General features: G+C 39.4%; 1 protein-coding gene across 2 annotated transcripts in view; it reads left to right on the top strand.

Annotated features, from left to right (window-relative positions):
• The window catches only part of ZFAND3 (zinc finger AN1-type containing 3), a 330,031-nt gene that overhangs the window by 21,034 nt on the left and 289,556 nt on the right, over nt 1-19,441 (top strand). The window lies entirely within an intron of this gene.

Below are 19,441 nucleotides of genomic sequence, written 5' to 3'. Positions count from 1 at the left end.
AGGCTGGAACCACCAAATGAATAGAAATGGTAAAAGCAGACATCCTGGTCTTGTTCCAGGTCTTAGGGGGGAAGCTTTCCATTTTTCACCATTAAATAAAAAAGTTAACTGTAGTAATGATGTTAGTTTTTGTAGATATATTTTTTAAATAGGATTTTTTTTTTAAAGATTTTATTTATTTGACAGAGAGAGACAGTGGAGAGGAAACACAAACGGGGGCGGGGGGTGGGAGAGGGAGAAGCAGGCTTCCCGCCGAGCAGAGAGCCCAATGTGGGGCTCGATCCCAGGATTAACGACTGAGCCACACAGGCACCCCTAGGATAAATTTTTTTAAAAAGATTTTATTTATTTGGGAGCGAGCGAGCACAAGCAGGCAGAGGGACAGAGCGGGCGGGAAAAGCACACTCACTGCTGAGCAGGGAACCCGATGTAGGGCTCAATCCCAGGACCCTGGGATCATGATCTGAGCCGAAGGCAGACGTTTAACTGACTGACCCAGGCACCCCATTTTTTGTAAATATTTTTATCAGGTTGAAGAAATTTGTTTCTATTCTTGGTTTGTTGAGTTTTTTGTTTTGTTTTCAAGAAGGGGTGTTGGATTTGGTTAAATGCTTTTTCTGTGTCAAGATTGTCCTGTGGTTTTGTGCTTTAATCTATCAATTATTGATCTGTTACTTTGATTTTTCAGATGCTAAACCAACCTTGCATTCCTGGGATAAATGCCACTTGGTTTTATTTATTTTTAAAGATTTTATTTATTTATTTGATGCAGAGAGAGTAAGCGGAAACAGGGGGAGCAGCAGGAAGAGGGAGAAGGAGAAGCCGGCTCCCTGCTGAGCAGGAAGCCTGTTGTGGGGCTCAATGCCAGGACCCTGGGATCATGATCTGAGCTGAAGGCAGACACTTAACCAACTGAGCCATCCAGGCACCCCCAAATGCCACTTTTTTTTTATTAAACATTTTATTTATTTATTTGATAGAGCGAGAGAGCACAAGCAGGGGGAACAGTAGAGGGAGAGGGAGAAGCGGGCGTGGGCTTGATCCCAGGACCCTGGGATCATGACCTAAGCTGAAGGCAGACGCTTAACCATCTGAGCCACCCAGGCGCCCCATTCCACTTGGTTTTAGTGTATAATGCTTTTTGTTTGTTGCTGGAGGTTTGCTAGGATTTTATTAAGGATTTTTGTGTCTGTAGGAGATTTTGGTCTCTAGTTTTCTTTTGTTGTGATGTCTTTGGTTTTGGTATCAGGGTACTACCTCATAGATTGAGTTAGGATGTGTTCCTTCCTCTTCCATTTTGGAGGAAGAGTTTATGAAGAATTGGTATTCTTTAAATATTTAATCATATTCATCAGTGAAACCCATCTATCTATATCTGGGCTTTTTTTTGTGGAAAGTTTTTCAATTACCAATTTTCTATTTCTCTAATATTTTTCTATTCTTTATATCATTGCTTTCTGTTTAAATTTTCCTTCTTCCTTCTGTTTGCTTTAGGTTTTTTTTTTTTTTTTTTTTTTTTTTAAAGATTCTATTTATTTAACACACAGAGAGAGAGAGAGAAGGCTTCTCGCTGAGCAGGGAGCCCTATGCGAGACTCGATCCGATCCCAGGACTCCAGGATCATGACCTGAGCCGAAGGCAGTCGCTTAACCGACTGAGCCACCCAGGCGCCCGTTTTTCCTCTTTCTTAATATAAGCATTTATATGTATAAATTTTCCTCTTAAGCACTGGTTTAACTGGATCCTGTAAGTTTTGGTATGTTGTTTTCATCTCAGAATATTTTGTGATTTCTTGTCTTTTTTTTTTTTTTAAGTATTAGCTCAAATATGCATTGGTACTGGAAGCAGTAATAATTGTTAACTATTTACTAGATGCCACTCATTTTATATGTATTATTTTCCTAATCCTCATTAGGAGTTGTGTGGTTGGTGAAATAGTGGTTTCCTGTTTTATAGATAAGAAAACTGAGGCTTAGCTTTCCAGTGTTTTACAAAACAAGTCAGTGGCTTGACTCTTTTCGGAGCTTGTATTCCTCCCACTATGCTACACTTTTACTCTAAACTAATTGGAAATTGTGGTGATTCCTTTAAAAAGAAGATTAAATATATTTTCATAATATGCACACAGTAGTAGGGGGCTGGACTTCATTTAATCCTTGCGGTATTCTGTTAACTCATGGAATGCCATCTTTTCTTCCATTTAAACATTTGAGATTTAGATTCTCCCTGCCCTTAAATGTTACAAGGACTTTGGTTGTGCTTGGCTTTTAAATGTGTGTTTTGTGGGAGGCCTGCAGAATCAAACAACTTTAGATGGTATTTTGTATTCAGATTTTGATATGAAAGATAACTTGTGTTCACACAAGGTTTAACAGATTGTTAAATCTTGTCTGAGATGGGTCATTGCTATGTTGAAGAGCAAGTGTTTTAAATATTTTCATGTTTATTTTTTATTTTTCTGTACAATGAATTGCTTGTGGAACAAAGAAGAGCCTCTATTGACCCTTTAGCATGCATTTCATACTTCTTACCAGATTTCTGTTAGAGGGTTGTACAAAGGATACATAACTTTTTGTTAAAGTTTCGCTGAATCTGTTGAGTAGCTGTAGGGATTGAGGAGATGTGTATTTATTTTCAAAACCAGAATGAGGTGTTGATATAAACCCTTAGATGCTGCTGCTGATTTTCCTGGGAATCTGTCTAATAATGGACAAGATAATAAACTTGATGGTAACTGCTTCAATTAGGGTTTTTAAATTGCTTAGTAGTGTTACAAACCTTGGGTTTGCAAGAGGTGTTATTAGTACTCCCACAAGAATGCCACTAAGACATTATGTTATACTCAACACTGTCTGTCTCCCATATATACTTTGTGTACTGGAATATGGATGAGACAAAAAGTCCTGTTGGGTAAATTGGGAGTTGTAGTTCTTCACTCACACAGATGTCCATAGAAGTCAACACTAATCATTGTGTCTCAAGTGTTTATACTGGAAAGTTCTATTAAGTGACTTTATAACTTCATGGTAGTAATCTGTTTTTAAATAATTCTTCCCTATTTGTCCAGTAACACAGATAGTTTCAAGAAGTCATTAGTAACATCATGGAATCGTAATATATTACATTTGTGTAGGACTTTATTTTCTTTCTTTCTCTTAAATTTTACTTAGGTAACATACAGTGCAGTCTTGTTTCTGGAGTAGAATTCAGTGATTAATCACTTATAAAAATACCTAGTGCTCATCACAAGTTTCCTTTTTAATCATCACACATCTAGCCCATTGCCCACCCACCTCCCTCCATCAACCCTCAGTTTGTTCTCTGTCCTTAAGAGTCTCTTATGGTTTGTTTCCCTCTCTCCTCTCCCCACCCCTTCCTATATGTTCATCTGTTTTCTTTCTTAAATTCTACATATGGGTGAGATCATATGATATTTGTCTTTCTCTGACCAACTTATTTCACTTAGCATAATACACTTGAGCTCTGTCCACATCATTGCAAATGGCAAGATTTCATTCTGTTTGATGGCTGAGTAATATTCCATTGTGTGTGTGTGTGTGTGCGCACGTATTATATACATATGCCAAATCTTTGTCCGTTCATCGGTCGTTGGACATTTGGTCTCTCTCCATAGTTTGGCTGTTGTTGATAAATAGGACTTTAATTTTAAAATGCTTTCAAGTATGTTATCTCATTTAACCTCACAAGCTTGTTGTGGGCAGGACAGATATTATTTGAATTTTACAGATGATGAAACCAGCTGGTTGCTTTACACATGGCTGCCTTCTCAGAGTTGGTGTTTTTTTTGAGGCATTGCTGTCCAGTGTATAGTCCTTCGCTTCCAAACCAGAAACTCTTTTATTGAAGGTTTCTTCAGACTTTTGGAGAGATGATTATGCCAACCAAACTCAGACCAGTTGATTAGAAAAACCAGAGAAAAGGGGGCGCCTGGGTGGCTCAGTTGTTGAGCCTCTGCCTTCTGCTCGGGTCGTGATCCTGGAGTCCTGGGATCGGGCCCTGCGTTGGGCTCCCTGCTCGGCGGGGAGCCTGCGTCTCCCTCTCCCACTCCCCCTGCTTGTGTTCCCACTCTCACTGTGTCTCTCTCTGTCAAATAAATAAATAAATAAAATATTAAAAAAAGAAAGAAAGAAAAACCAGAGATAGGGCGCCTGGGTGGCTCAGTTGTTAAGCGTCTGCCGTCAGCTCAGACCATGATCCCAGGGTCCTGGGATCAAGCCCCACATCGGGCTCCTTGCTCAGTGGGAAGCCTGCTTCTCCCTCTCCCACTCCTTTTGCTTGTGTTCCCTCTCTTGCTGTGTCTCTCTCTGTACAATAAATAAAATCTTTAAAAAAAAAAACCCAGAGATAAAAGGAAGATTAATTACATTAAAAAAGCTTAGAACCAATTGATGAAAAACTTTTTAGGTTATACTTTGTGACTAGAATGCTTTATACATTTGCCTCACTGCAGAGTATCCCTTTTGCAATTTCAAGATATTTGAGAAACAATCAGTTAGAAGGTTGTTGGGTGGTAGAAGAATCAGCACAGAGGGGATTGGGTGATCTTGAGTAAATCTTTTATTCCAGTAATGGAAGAGGGTAATAGTAGTCCTTGTTCTAATGAAGAGGCTCCAGATGAGCCTTAATTCTTTGAGTAATAGTTTAGTAGAAAGATACTATTTCTCTAATATCTAATTTTCTTTTTTCCCCTAACATTTTGTGATGTTCATTTATCATGAAAAACAAAAATTGAAAAGAGTTGTATAGATTGTATACCCAATTTACCTCCACCTGTATTCTGTAACAGTTTGCTTTATTTGCTTTCTGTCCCCTATCCATCTATTAATCCATCTAATTTTTTTATTTTCCCAAGTAAATTGTAGACATCGGTACATTTTACCTTCAAACACTTTGCTATGCATATTACTAACTAGAGTTGAATATTTCTTTGTTGTTTTGAAGTACAGTATACATACAGTGAAAAACACAAATCTTAAGTATACTATTATAAATTTTGACAAATATACCTGTTTATATGAATAACCCAAACCTCTGTCAGGATATATACTATATTACAATGGTACTATATGTTGCTCAGACTTTAAAAAGTTCCCTCATGTCCCTTCCCAGGCAGTCTGTGCCCCCATCTCTCTTTTCTCTTTCCCTCCCCAGGCAGCCACTGTTCTAATTTTTTCCCCACTGCATTAGTTTTGCTTGTTTTTCAAGTCATGTAAATAGAATCATATGGCATGTGCTGTTTCTGCTAAGATTTCTTTGACTCAGTGTAGTGTTTTTGATATTTGTCAGTGTTGTATGTAGCAGTTTGTTCCTTTTTATTATTGCGATTCTTTAGTATTCCATTGTGCGATTATACCACCGTTTTGTCTATTCTGTTTATAGACACCCTAATTTGCTTTTTAAATAACAACAATAATACAAAAATCAATTACCCACAAACATGACATCAGGAAATAGACGAGAATAGACTGTAATTTTCTTGGATAACTTTATATTCCAGCCTTGCTTTTTCTAGTTCCTTTGATTTGATTTTGGAGATGCCCCATGAGCACCCCAGTTCCAAACCATCTCATCCATTATGTATTGATTTCTACTAGGGGATGATTTAAAAAAATCTTAATGCATTTAGGTCACCTATTAAGGTGAATTTTATTATTTTTTATTTATTTATTTTTTTTAAAGCTAAAGCATGCCTGTTCTTACTCGTGATCCAGTTTCATAAAATCGTGCCCTTCTCCCTGAAGCTGAAGGCAGTACTGAGAACCAATATGAGAGTTTTGTTTTGGGAACTATGTGGCCCACTGTATTCCTGTTCAGAGACCAGTGTTCGCTTCATGACTTGATGTTTGAGCCTATTTTTGCAATTAATCAGCATTTTCCTTGTTAAAAACCTTTACTGTTCCCCATAATCATTGGTAAATCAGACTTCCTTTACTGTTCTTTTCTGAATCAGACATCTGTCTTATTATGTTCCTTTAACATTTCCAAAGTCTGATAATTTTTCTACCATCAGTGTCTACCCCTCTCCCCTCCCCACAAAAGTGATTAGAACATATACTAAAAGTTTTTTTTTTTTTAAAGATTTTATTTATTTATTTGTCAGAGAGCACAAGCAGGGGGAGCAGCAGGCAGAGGGAGAGGCAGGCTCCCTGCTGAGCAAGGAGTCCATTGCAGGACTTGATCCCAGGACCCTGGGATCATGACCTGAGCCAAAGGCAGACGCTTAGCTGACTGAGCCACCCAGGCGTCCCATGGAACATATACTAAAAGTTAAAAGATGTCTTTTAACTAACTCATACTTAATATAATAAGATTATTTCTTAATTTTGTATGTATTATACTGCTTTAAAAATAATTCCCTCTTCATTTCCCGCTCTTCAAGTTGCTATTATTGATGTATTCAGCATGTGACACAAAGGGTGATCCTTTGGTCATTTTTCACTAATCTCTTTTATGTGTTATTTCTAAATTTACTAATCTGTACTTATATTTTTCTATATCTAGTTTTTATGGAACTCCTATTTATCAGTTCATTTTGTATTTCAATTTCTGTACCTGTATTTTTCTATGAGGGATGGAAGCTAAATTGGAGTATTAGGGTTTAGTAAAGAGAAAAACTTGATCTCAGATCATAGGACTCTAGTAAATGATATTTTGGAATAAACATTAGTGGTTAAACTTGCTGAACGTTTCTGTCCTTTTAGGAAGTCTGTTGATAAACTGAAGGTTGGGAAAGACTCCTGGAAGTGCTTGTAGGTTACACTGAATTCTCAACACAAAACCTAAACAAAACCCTGTGATAATTTTAGAATCTTGTAGCTTTCCTTGTGATTTCCTTTCCACTTTGGCACTTTACTTGATGTTGATTATCAGAAGCAGGATGAAATATTCTGAATTTCATCTTTTCCTTGTCTGTCTCTTGAAGGAATTTCTTAGGAGGAAGGAATTGGTCTAGAGAGAAGAGACTAGAGAGATGGATAGTTTGTGAAAACTTAAAGATACTCAAGGGAGGAATTATTTTCTTTCTTTCTTTTCTGACCTGCATCTTTGTGATTTGATTTACTTCCATTCTTTTTCATATACATCTGGTCCTCATGCTCATTTTCTTGGGAGTGTGGCAGAGGCAGAGAGAACAAACGCCTTGGGAAATGGTGTGCAAGAGGCCTTGCACAGGGTTGCTGGAGGTGTGGGGGGAAGTTCTGAAACTGTTTTCCTCTTACCTGCTACCCTTCAAAGCTTGAAAGAAGGAAGTCAAAGCAGTTTCACAGCCCTCCACCCCTTGTTGGGCATTGTGCTAATTGGGAGTGCCACACTACGCAGGTGTGAGGCTGGTGGGATGAGAAGGAGATCCAAGGTAGGGGGAACATAGGCTGAACTCATTGTTAAAAATAGGTGCCCATTTAGGGGCTGACGCTGTCCTTCATTCTCTGAGAGCATAACTAAGAATGGCATTTGCTGTCATTCTTAATGTATCAAAAAGGCATTTAAAAGTTGTTAGGAATACTGTGGTTTGCATTTTTTTCAAAGGAAATATCTTTTTAAAATTTTATTTTATTTTATTATTATTTTTTTTAAATTTTTTTAAAGATTTTATTTATTTGAGAGAGCAAGAATGAGAGAGAGAGAGAGAGCACATGAGAGGAGGGAGGGCCAGAGGGAGAAGCAGATTCCCTGCCGAGCAGGGAGCCCGATGCGGGACTTGATCCCGGGACTCCAGGATCATGACCTGAGCCGAAGGCAGTCGCCTAACCAACTGAGCCACCCAGGCGCCTGAGTATTACATGCTTATTTTCAGCAATTCAGAATTGTGTAAAGCATAAAGTTGTCTGTTCCCCTCCTCCACAAATACTACTTTCCAGGATGACTACTACTTGGTAGGGAACCTTCTAGACCAGAGGGTTTTCTTTGGTGTTAAAGGATAAGTGCATAATTTTGGTATACTCAAGGGGTTTTATTTTTATAACCTTTCCTTATGGAACCTGAATGACGTTATTTTTTGGAAGTTTGCATCTCTTAGGAGGAGTTAGGATGCTGTGGTCTTCTTTTTTATGCTCTGAGAATTAACAGTGTATTTTATCCCCCCAAATTGTAACTCCTTTTTATTTCCTTTTACATTTTGGCTGTTGGTGTGGTTAAAGCCCTGAAAGCTGGAACTGTGATCTGGTGGCTGTTCTAGTTACCTGTTGCTTCTTAACGAACCACTCCAAAACTTAGAGTCTTAAAAAACAATTTAGTATCATTTTTTCACAGTTGGTTGATAGGTGTGGCTGGAAACTGGCATAGCATATTCTGCCATATTCTACTGGTCATAGTTATAGAACCGCCCAAATTCAAGGGGAGGGAAATTGGACTCCATTTGTCAATGAGAGGAGAAGCAGTTTGGGGCCGTCTTTATATTCCACTGCTGCAGTGGTAATCTTGGGAGGGAAAGGTGGCTGAATTACAGAACACCTTTCTTATTTTCTTCTGGGTTAAAATTCTTCATGCCCAGGCAGAGTTCTGAGGTAAACATATTTTGTTATTGTTGTTGGCAGAGGGGTAAACATGAATAAAATTTGGGTATGGAAAAGGTTTTTAATGATGTAGACAAGAAGATAAACTCTAGAAAAAGAATAACAGGTTTCCTAGTCCTTCTCCTTCCAAGGAAGCATACATTGCTTATTCTTTTAAGAACTGGCTTGTTATATTGCTTTTTTCTTACTGAGAACTGTGATAACTTTCAGATTTAAGAAGTTGGTTTTTGGAGTAGGTTGATGAATTGCATGTGTCACCAAGAGAGCTGAGTATGTCAGTCTCTACTCCCTGAGAGGCTTGCTAGGCCCGACTTGTCCCTTCCCTGTAACACAGTTCCCTCTAAACCTATCCTTTTCTTTATTTTTATTTTTTATTTTATTTTATTTTTTTTAAAAGATTTTATTGATTTTTTTTTGACAGAGAGAAATAGTGAGAGTAGCAACACAAGCAGGGGGAGTGGGAAAGGGAGAAGCAGGCTTCCCGCTGAGCAGGGAGCCCGATGCGGGGCTCGATCCCAGGACCCTAGGATCATGACCTGAGCCGAAGGCAGACGCTTAACGACTGAGCCACCCAGGCGCCCCTAAACATATCCTTTTAGATAATGTCAGTAAAGTGCTTTGGAAAATGATGAAATGGGTTGAAGCCAGCATGAGTCATGATTTTCCTAATTCTTTAGCTTAAAATGGGCCCCTGCTTATCTTTTAAGATGCTTACTTTTCAGAAGTTTAAAGACTAATGGTAAGGTTTTTCTCTTCCTGTTAGATTTTATTTTTTATTTTTATTTTTTTTAAAGATTTTATTTATTTGTCAGAGAGAGAGCACGCGCGCGGACTAGCAGGGGGAGAAGCGGGCTCCCGTAGGACTTGATCTCAGGACCCTGGGATTATGACCTGAGCTGAAGGCAGATGCTTAACCGACTGAGCCACCTCGGTGTCCCTTTCCTGGTTAGATTTTAAAAGTGAAAGGCTCCTTTTGGGAATTTGAGAATTTGAACTGCCCTGCCTTCTGGGCTTTGTGGAGTGTTCTCTCGCCTTTTGCAATTCTCTAATAGTATGTCTCCCATTACATACTCAGACCCTTATTAAATAAATTACCTCTGAAACGTTTTCTACTTCTGCAGTTCATTCATGTTGGTTGTCAGTTGTTTCTTTTACAGCACTGGCCTCATGTTGTACATGCCTCAGTTCTTTGTAAGCTGAGTGCTGAGCCCGTCTCAGGCATCTTCAGTTTTTCCACAGTGCCTCACCTTGTGCTTTGATTCAATTAAATGTAATTTACTCCTTGGTGCACTATCTTCCACTTGGCAGTTACTAAAAAGTGGAAGATGGTAATATGAAGGCTTATCAAACACTTAATAATGGCAACTGCTATTTCTTCAGCACTGTACAGTATGTGCGCTCATTCTCCTGAGCTTGCTTGTACACTTCTGACTACTGTTGGAGGGTCGCACGTATTTCCTCTCCTGAATAGATGAGTAAGAGTCTGGAACTTGCTCAAGCACACTCACCTAGAAAGAGGTTGAGCTGGAGCCCAAATCTAGTATGTAGGTGTCTGAGTGTCTGAGGCAATCCTGTAATTTATATTTGTGATTTTTATTTAGGTTCTGCTTTCAGAAGAAACAACATCTGAAGATGCAAAATATATTGAAAGATAATAATTGAATTCTTGACTTTATTATAAGAATTTCTTTACTGTTTCTGGTGATACATTAGCCAGAGATTTAATTTGAAGCACCTGGATTTATATCATCCATTGGAAATATATTGGACATGAAAGTTCCTTTTTATATTTTTTAATATTTTGAAACTTAAAAATAGCTTGTGTAGCTTCTTGTGCAAGTTAACAAGTGCTGATAAAATCTCACCAGTTAGCTTCATAGTAGACAGTATTTTGTTAGAGTACTGTAGACACACACAAAATGATTTGAGTGACTAATTTCTCAATTTTCTGTAGCACAATACATAATTAGTACCATTCTGGATGCATAGGAGAGAAGTTAATCTATTACATACAAAGGATGCCTTAGGGAATAGGTCTGCGAACTTCTGCCCAGAACCAGATCTCGCCAAGGAATTTAAGATTTTTTTTGTAAGAGCAGTTTTATGTTTTTAAATCTCTGAATAAAGAATATTTCTGTGAAAATTATATGAAATTCAAATTTCAGTGTCCTTACATAGTTTCATCGCAACACAGCCACTCTCATTCATTTACTTAACTGTTGACAGCTGCTTTGGAGCTCCAGTGGCAGAATCGAGTAGTTGTGAGAGAGACCACGTGGTCTGAAAAGCCCGAAATATTTACAGAAAAGGTTTGCCAGCTTCTGCCTTAGGGCATTAGTGTTTAATCCTCTCCCGTGGAACCTTGATTGAGAAAGCTATGACTTCCCAGAAGACACCTGTTAGACCGCCACAGCATGCTTTGTGTTTGAGCGGACTGTGTATCACAATGGTTTTGAGAATTGATCCTTTCTTTGCTCTGGAATGATGTTCTTTGTCACGTGGCTTTGACAGTTGAAGCCAGAATTGAGCACCCAGGTTTTATTTTGTTCTAACGTGCTGAGTTTGACTAATCCACTGTATTTGACACTTTGAAAAGCACTTTTTTTAATGGCTTACATTGAGATTTGCTTTTGAGAAGCTACTAATTGGCAGTTCCAAACTGGACAGATTGAGGCCAGGTAAAGCCTGTAGGTGCCTTTCAGGCAGGCAGCAGTGAGGTTTAGAATCACTTGCTGTCAACACCAGGGAATTTTATTATTATTTTCATATTTGAATTGATGAAGGATCATTGGATTCCTGGAGCCGCAGCCCTGAAAGGGGAGACTGGATAGTCTGCCTCTGGAATATTCCCTCTGTCTCTGTGGCCTCATCATAAATTACTCTCTGCTAACCTCTTTTTGGCTTTCGTTAAAAATCCTTTCTCTGGGGGCTCCTGGGTGGCTCAGTTGGTTAAGCGACTGCCTTCAGCTCAGGTCATGATCCTGGAGTCCCGGGATCGAGTCCCACATCGGGCTCCCTGCTCAGCAGGGAGTCTGCTTCTCCCTCTGACCCTCTTCCCTCTCGTGCTCTCTATCTCTCATTCTCTCTCTCTCAAATAAATAAATAAAATCTTTAAAAAAAAATCCTTTCTCTGGTAAGTTTTTAATTAGGAAATGCAGAAATAGAACTTCTTGGGTTGTCATAACTTAAACCAGCCACAGAACTTTTAAACTGGAGAGGGAGCTGTATAGCTTAGAAAATAACAGTTAATCAGTGAAGACTGGTTTGAGAAAACAGGGGAGGGGAGTGATTTCTGCCTTAATGCTGGTAGTTTTGTATTATATGAGGCCAAAGACAATTATAGGTAGGAAGAGGAGAACTGTTGAGAAAGCTGTCGACTTCTTCCTTTAAATTTGTATTTTGTATGGAACTTTTATAACTTTGATCTAGTTTTAACAAGTGAGGTTCTTCAACATCATGTTTTCCTGTAGAAGTCCATCTTTAAATATAAAGATCAACTCCAAGGTTTGACAGAAGTCTTAAGGCATATCAGCCAATAGTGTTGTAATTATTCAGATACTTAAAATAAACTGCCTTGGGACACCTGGGTGGCGATCCCAGGGTCCTAGGCTCAAGTCCTGCATCGCATTGGGCTCCTTGCTCATCAGGGAGCCTGCTTCTCCCTCTGCTTGCCGCTCTCCCTGCTCATGCTCTCTCTTTCTGTCAAATAAATAAAATCTTTATTATTATTTTTTAAAGATTTTATTTATTTGACAGAGAGAGAGCGAGAGAGGGAACACAAGCAGGGGGGGAGTGGAAGAGGGAGAAGCAGGCTTCCTGCTGAGCAAGAAGCCCCATGTGGGGCTTGATCCCAGGACCCTGGGACCATGACCTGAGCCGAAGGCAGACGCTTAATGACTGAGCCACCCAGGTGCCCCATAAATAAAATCTTTAAAAAAATAAAATGAAATAATAAACTGCCTTGCAAGTTGAGATGAATTAGCTCAGGTTCCATATTCCTACTGCCCTTCAGCAGTAGCAGCAGATGGCCAGAAAGTTGGAGTGAAGATAGAGGATCGGGGGAAGGGGTGGTGAGTACAGATGTACTACATCCTAGAGCCAGAGTGCTGTCTCTCTCTTTTTAAAATTTTAGTAATCTCTTCACCCAGCGTGGGGCTTGAACTCACAGCCCGGAGATCAAGAGTCTCATGCTCTTCCGACTGAGCCAGCCAGGCGCCCCCGCAGAGCTGTCCTTTTAGAGTTGCTTTGTGCTGTTTTTTTTTTTTTCTTTTTGTCTCCCCTCCCTCCCCCCGCCCCTTCTCTGGGGAAGTGGGGTGATAAGTAATTTATAAAAACCTATTTTCCCCAGATGATTTGCCTCATTTAATAGTTTGTGCTTGTGACATTACTATTTTATTTTTTGTTTAAAATTTACTGTTTTAGATGAAAGAGAGTTGTGATAAGAACAGGAGAATGTCCCGAAGGATAGTTAGGGACTTACAACTTAAGTGCCTTTGTGGGAGGCTTTACGATGGTCCTGAGTGAGGAAAGAATGAGTGAGGCTCCCCTCTTCCCTCCTTTTCCATAGTCTTATCTAGGTGGTCTCTTTCTCAGTCATATCCCTTCCTCCCCGCTCCCTTCTGCTCTCCCTTGGTGCTGCCACTTTTGCCTGCTAAGGTACCTGTAAAATGGCTATGTTTTATCTAATCAAGTAATTGAGCAATGGATCATTACAACATTGCATTCACCCTGGGCACAACCCCAGTTAGGTTTTACTACCTCAGTAGGGACTTGTTTTTAGCCTGTGAGTAGTCTGTCTAAAAGGGAAGATAGAAAAGAATAAAACATAGATGACTGAAACATAAAGTCATTGATAGTTATACATGTAAGTGTTAACAGAAGCAAGATGGTTTTCTTCAGTTGAAGCTCTTTGGAGCCAGTCAGGAGAGGCTTTTTTGGATGAGGTGAGGTTTTCAGTCTGAGGAAGGATAGACTGAGATTAATAAAGAGGTATTTTACATTGGGATTAGAGGGGCACCTGGGTGGCTCAGTTGGTTAAGCGTCTGACTCTTGATCTCAGCTCAGCTTTTGATGTCAGGGTCTTGAGTTCAAGTCCTTTGTTGGGCTCCATGCTGGACATGGAGCCTACTTAAAACAAACAAGATATCCTGGGATTAGGTATGGGAGTGGAAGTCAGTCAGTCAACAAATACTCTACTGTTTACTTTGTGCCCGACATGGTTCTACGTACTGGGGATATAAGTCCCTGCCCTCATGTAGCCTACGTGAGGGTGGCACTTAATGCAGCAGAGGGCATAGGTGGGGGTATAGTGGGATATAGTCCAAGAAGTGGAATAATGCCCGTCTTTACAAAAAGCCATGGTGAGTAGTTTAAATATGATTTATGAGACCACTGAAGGGCTGCAATATTGTTATTACATTATTTGAGAAAGGAGAATCTTTCTATAACATACACAGAATTGGAGTTAAGGGATTTGGTAAAAGAGGCAACCCCCCTCCCTCCCAAAAGTTTTCATCTGTTTTTGTTTTATTCTGCCTTTTGGGGAATAAATTTCTTACGTCAATATTCAGTATCAAGGGACGGGGATGACGATAGAATTTTTTTTTTTTTTAAAGATTTTATTTATTTGACAGAGAGACACAGCGAGAGAGGGAACACAAGCAGGGGGAGTGGGAGAGGGAGAAGCAGGCTTCCCTCCAAGCAGAGAGCCCGATGATGCGGGGCTCGATCCTGGGATCATGACCTGAGCTGAAGGCACACGCTTAACGACTGAGCCACCCAGGCGCCCCTGGAATTCTGCTTTTAAGAGCTCTCTGAGTTTAGTCTGGCTGCTCTTATTTTTGAGGGTTTTGTCTGCTACAGCAGAGTTGAAAGGCACAAATTATTTCCATGGTGTGATGGAATCTTGAGGTATAAATTACATACACATCAGGTAAATCATTAGGTACATAGACTTTTATCACTCCTCATTGAGGCGCAGAGGTCAACGTCTTTATTAACTTCTTAGGTCCTTGAGAAAGCATGGTGGTTTTCTGCTTTGGCCTCAGAGCCTTGTACAAGGTCACATCATAGTTCCTTACACTTACAATTTCTGTGACCCTGTTGTTAAATTCTCAGTTTTGCACCCTGAAATTCCTTTACTTTTTCCTTTGAACAGAGTATGTTTCTTAGCTTTCTTCTCCAGACAATGTCCCAGCTCTCTCTTAGGCCCCACGGACTACCTCCAAATGACTCTGGCTGTCTTGTGTGTTCCCCACCCACACTCCGAATACTCATTGCCTAATTAAGATGTCTTTGCTTATAAGAAACAGTCCAGGGCGCCTGGGTGGCTCAGTTGGTTGAGCGACTGCCTTCGGCTCAGGTCATGATCCTGGAGTCCCGGGATCGAGTCCCACATCGGGCTCCCTGCTCAGTGGGGAGTCTGCTTCTTCCTCTGACCCTCCCCCCTCTCATGTGCGCTCTCTCTCTCTCTCTCTCATTCTCTCTGTCTCAAATAAATAAAATCTTAAAAAAAAAAAAAAAGAAACAGTTCCATTAAAGCTAGTTTAACAAGGGGGCATTTTATTTTATGATTATTCACTCATTCAGCAGACATTCATTGAGTTAGGTACTCTGTGTCAGGTGCTATTCTAGGTATTCAAGAATACGAGGAAATCCCACATTAACTCAAGAGCAAGACCCATGGTATATCTAATAAAACCTGTTTTTAGGTGAGCTCTGAGGACCTTAATAACAGCCAAGTATTTACCCCTTAATGGTTCTCAGACTTGAGAGTACATCACAGTCACCTCAAAGGCTGGGGTATAAGAAACAGAATAGACAAGATTGAGTAGAAGAAAGCTGGAAAAATAAAAATGCTTTAATGGAAAGAAACTTTCAGAATTAATTTCCAGTTTTTCCGAATCAGATGTTGTATAGACTGTCAGGGAAGAGGTGAAACACAGTGGTGAAATAAAAGAAAACAAAACAAAACAGTACAGAACAGAAATGGCCAGGAAGAAGCCATTGGTGGCTTTTGTGTGAATTGTTCAGGGTGATGATTATAAAGATTTGTGATAAGTAGAACTATCCAGTGAAGATGGTACTTAGTAATAGTTTTCCCAGGAATAAAAAACAAAGGGAATATTTATTCCTTAAACTAGACTGGTTCTTTCCAGAGTGCTTTTACTCTCTTAATCTTCACAAACAAATTGGATAGGTGTTCTTCCTCACCATTTCCCTGAGGATAAAGTTTGGTAGACATTTGACTTGCTTAGGTTATCGAGGTCATGAGGCTAGGCCTTAAAACTCATATCTAGCTCATTATCTTTTTCCTTGGAAATGAGGTTCTCTTACTATTTTCCAGTATTAGTTATATCTACCCAGCCAGAAGCCCGTGTCATCTTTGACTCTTTATACTCAATCTGTTTCCCACCCTTCGTTCACCACATTGGTCTTCTAGCTCTTTCTTATATTTTCTTTCTCTCTCTTTGCCGTCACTGCCACTGTAGTTCAGGCAGCCTCTGCGTCTTGCTTGGCCTGTTACCTCTAAATGGAGCTTCTTGCTAGATTCTACCTTTTCCCTCCTCTGTTCTGTTCATTTGTGATCTTTGGAAAACAGACCCGTTCATGTCATTTATCCACCTTGGTCTGGCTGCAAACTGTGCTATTTCATCTGACCTTCGACTTTCTTCATATACACTCTCCTTGAACCACATAAAACTAATGTTCCCTACTTAAAATATTCTCTGAACATCTCCAAGTGTTATAGTACCATTGTGAATGAATTTCTTAATGACCCTGAATCTTAAAATAAGAGTTAAATTGTCTTTGATATTCTTGCTTAAGAGGGCAAGGCGGTAAATTAAAATAAAGTTATCTGTCCAAGAGTTAAAATTGGGGAGGGCAGTGGAAACTGGTATTTACAAGGACAGATTTTAAACTATTACGGAAAGATTGCCTTTTTAGAACACTAAAGTGCTCAAGGATCTGACCAGTTAATGTTTTAGTGTAGTTGCACATTATTTGCTGTGTTCCTTTGGTAGCTTAATATATTTTTTATTTTGTTTGGATTTTTTTGATTAATGATTGATTCTTTAAAGCAGCACAGAAACAATAGATATTATACAGTATATGTTGTGGGTAAAGTGTCCAGTATAGGCATCAAAATGAAGTTTGTGATGACTTCTGAAGAATCATTAGAAGCCATTCTAAACATAATTTAGGAAGATCACGAAGCCCAGTGTAACACACTTCTTGGTTTGGCTTATATTCTAGCTCTGGCCGAACCAAAACTAGGCTGTGTGATGTTAGCAAGTTATGTGACTCCCCTGGGACTCTGTTTCCTTACCTCATAAAGGGAGTTGGAGTGGATAAGCGGGTGTGGGAAAGTTGAAGTTGTTCCCTAGAGAATATATGACAGTGTCTGGAAATATTTTTAGTTGTCACCACTTGGTAGAAAGAAGTGCTAATGGCATTAAGTTGGTAGAGGCCAAGGTACTGCTAAATATCCTACAGTGTAAAGTATAAGAATTACCTGGCAGTGGCTCATTGTTTTGTCTGTTCAAATCTAAACTGTACCTGTTCGCTTCAAGACTTTTTTCTGCTTGGTCCCATGTACTTCCTGATTAAAACCATGCCCCTTCCGCTTTTATCCCAGTGTGGTATCTTTGTCCCCTTATGCACATATCTTGCTTTCTCCAGACTCCTTGACTTCTCTCCCTTTCTCTCTTTCTGGAATGCCTTCTACTTCCTCCTTATATAATTATTATGTCTTTTTTTAAGATTTTTATTTATTTATTTGTCAGAGAGAGAGAGAGAGCTCACAAGCAGCGGGAGTGGTAGGCAGAGGGAGAAGCAGGCTCCCCGCTGAGCAGGGAGCCCGATGCGGAACTCGATCCCAGGACGCTGGGATCATGACCTGAGCCCAAGGCAGTGGCTTAACCAACTGAGCCACCCAGGCGTCCCTGTGATGTCTCTTAAGACATAATTTTTGTGTTCCCTTAGCATTTGGAATTAATTTAAACTAAATAATCATAGTTTTTTTTACTTAATTTATTTTTTTATAATAATCGTAGTTCTTTAATTTCACAAGTTCTTATGTTTATTTCCTTAACTTGTAAGTTTCTCAGAGGGTTTCTACTCTCTGTAAGCTTTTTTTCTGTAAATATTGTTGAGGGTTTTGGTGCTTTTCGAAACCTGGTGGGCTTAGAAAAGAGTTGTGAGAAGCTGATTGTGATAGGTCAGTAATATCTATTTTGACATGGCCTGCAGATTTCACTTCATTTATATGACTTATATTCACCTTTATTTGTATGACCAGAAATGTTCCAGGTTAGAATTAAGGGGTTCAGTATGAGCTGGTTCATTCGTCGATTCTGCATTTAATACTTAAATGCGGTCCGTCCCGCTGGTGGGACGGGTGGGAAAAGAGGACCTGGTGGGATTGTTTGCTGGGGGACCAGGCTTGGACGGGGTTCCACAGCAGGTGGGCACGGGGGTGACATGAGAACCAGTGGGCACAAACTCGGGGGCATTCAAAGACATCAAGACAGTAGCTCTTTCTGTCCGCGGGTCCTGTCCCTGCGCTTTAGTAAAACCACCTTTTTGCACCAACAAAAAAGAAGACAAGCTGCCTGTTTAAAGTTTTTGCCAAGGATACCTGAGCTTCAAAAAAGGAGCTGGACTTTTTAAACTTCTAGTTTTGCTGTTGTATGTCTTGACCCTGGATTTTAGAACCTAGTTCAAAAACTCTTATGACTAGAATTCAGTAATAGTATGACTAAATAATCTTTTTGGGTTAATGTAGGAACTTTGACCATACTTACAACATTAAGGGAAAATGAGGCCTGAGTTCCAGACAATTTAATAACAAACAGATTGTACTCTAAAAGGGAACTGCTTGTATATAAAATTTGCTTATATAATATGGTTTAGTAAATTTATTTTGTTTCTAAGTCTTAGCTCGTGAGCAGTGTAATAGCTATAAGAAGTAGAAGAAAATACTGAAACCTTTAAGAATCTAAACTATTTTATTAGGCACTTGAAGAAATAAGTAGATTGCATAAGAATTCCTGACGGCCAAAATAAATTATTGAGGGGAAAGACTAATCTTATAACATCTATTGCATTTTCTGATTACAAAAGTGATGTTTGGTCAGGACAGAAAACTCAAACACATAAAATAAGGCCTTTGCCCTATTTTTTAGTGGGCTAGCCCAACTGTAAGTCCACCAGGCAGAGTGAAGACAGATAAAACATTTTCCTGAATATGCCGTCTTTAGGAAGGCATGAATTCAGGTAAGAAGCATATTATTGATTTAATTTCAGAATGTAGTGGAGGGCATATAGGACATTTTTATAAAACCTCCCTCTACTTTTTGGAGGTTCTTGGTGGAGGTAATGGAGGTCCCTAGGTTATGATAATGGATTTTCAAGTTTAGAGAAACATCAATAGTGATTAAAACATTTACTGAATTTTTTGTGTTTGCTAAGCCCCATTCAAATGGTATTGCCATTGTCTCTTCAGCCTTAACAGCTCCATGAGATAGTTTTTAGTAACATTTATTTTATAGATGAGGAAACAGTCTCCGATTCAAGTTACTTGCCCAAGATCAGACAGGGTTGTGCCAGGTGTGTTTGATCCAGAACTCTCTCAATTATATATTCTCTTACGAGGGATACACCTTCAAGGGTTAAAATTTGAAGAGAAGAGATTTTGTCAGTCAAATGAAAGGCAACACCTTTTCTTTCACTCTTGGGTGCCTGCAGTGACTTAATGTAAAATATGGGTTGCATTTCGAAATGAGACAGCATATGTAAAACTTTATGTGATATGAATATACACCGTGAATGTATTTTGTAATTATGGCTGCCTCACTCTTTGAGGAATAACTAGGAAGACTTCTTTCTGGATAGAAACTTTGTAAAAT

Source organism: Eumetopias jubatus, unplaced genomic scaffold (assembly GCF_037043125.1).
Source record: "Eumetopias jubatus isolate StellerSeaLion01/CBP00866 unplaced genomic scaffold, mEumJub1_p1.0 scaffold_6, whole genome shotgun sequence".
Lineage (NCBI taxonomy): Eukaryota > Metazoa > Chordata > Mammalia > Carnivora > Otariidae > Eumetopias > Eumetopias jubatus.
The sequence above is the reverse complement of the archived record's forward strand: the minus strand, read 5'-3'. Positions and strand labels throughout refer to the sequence as shown.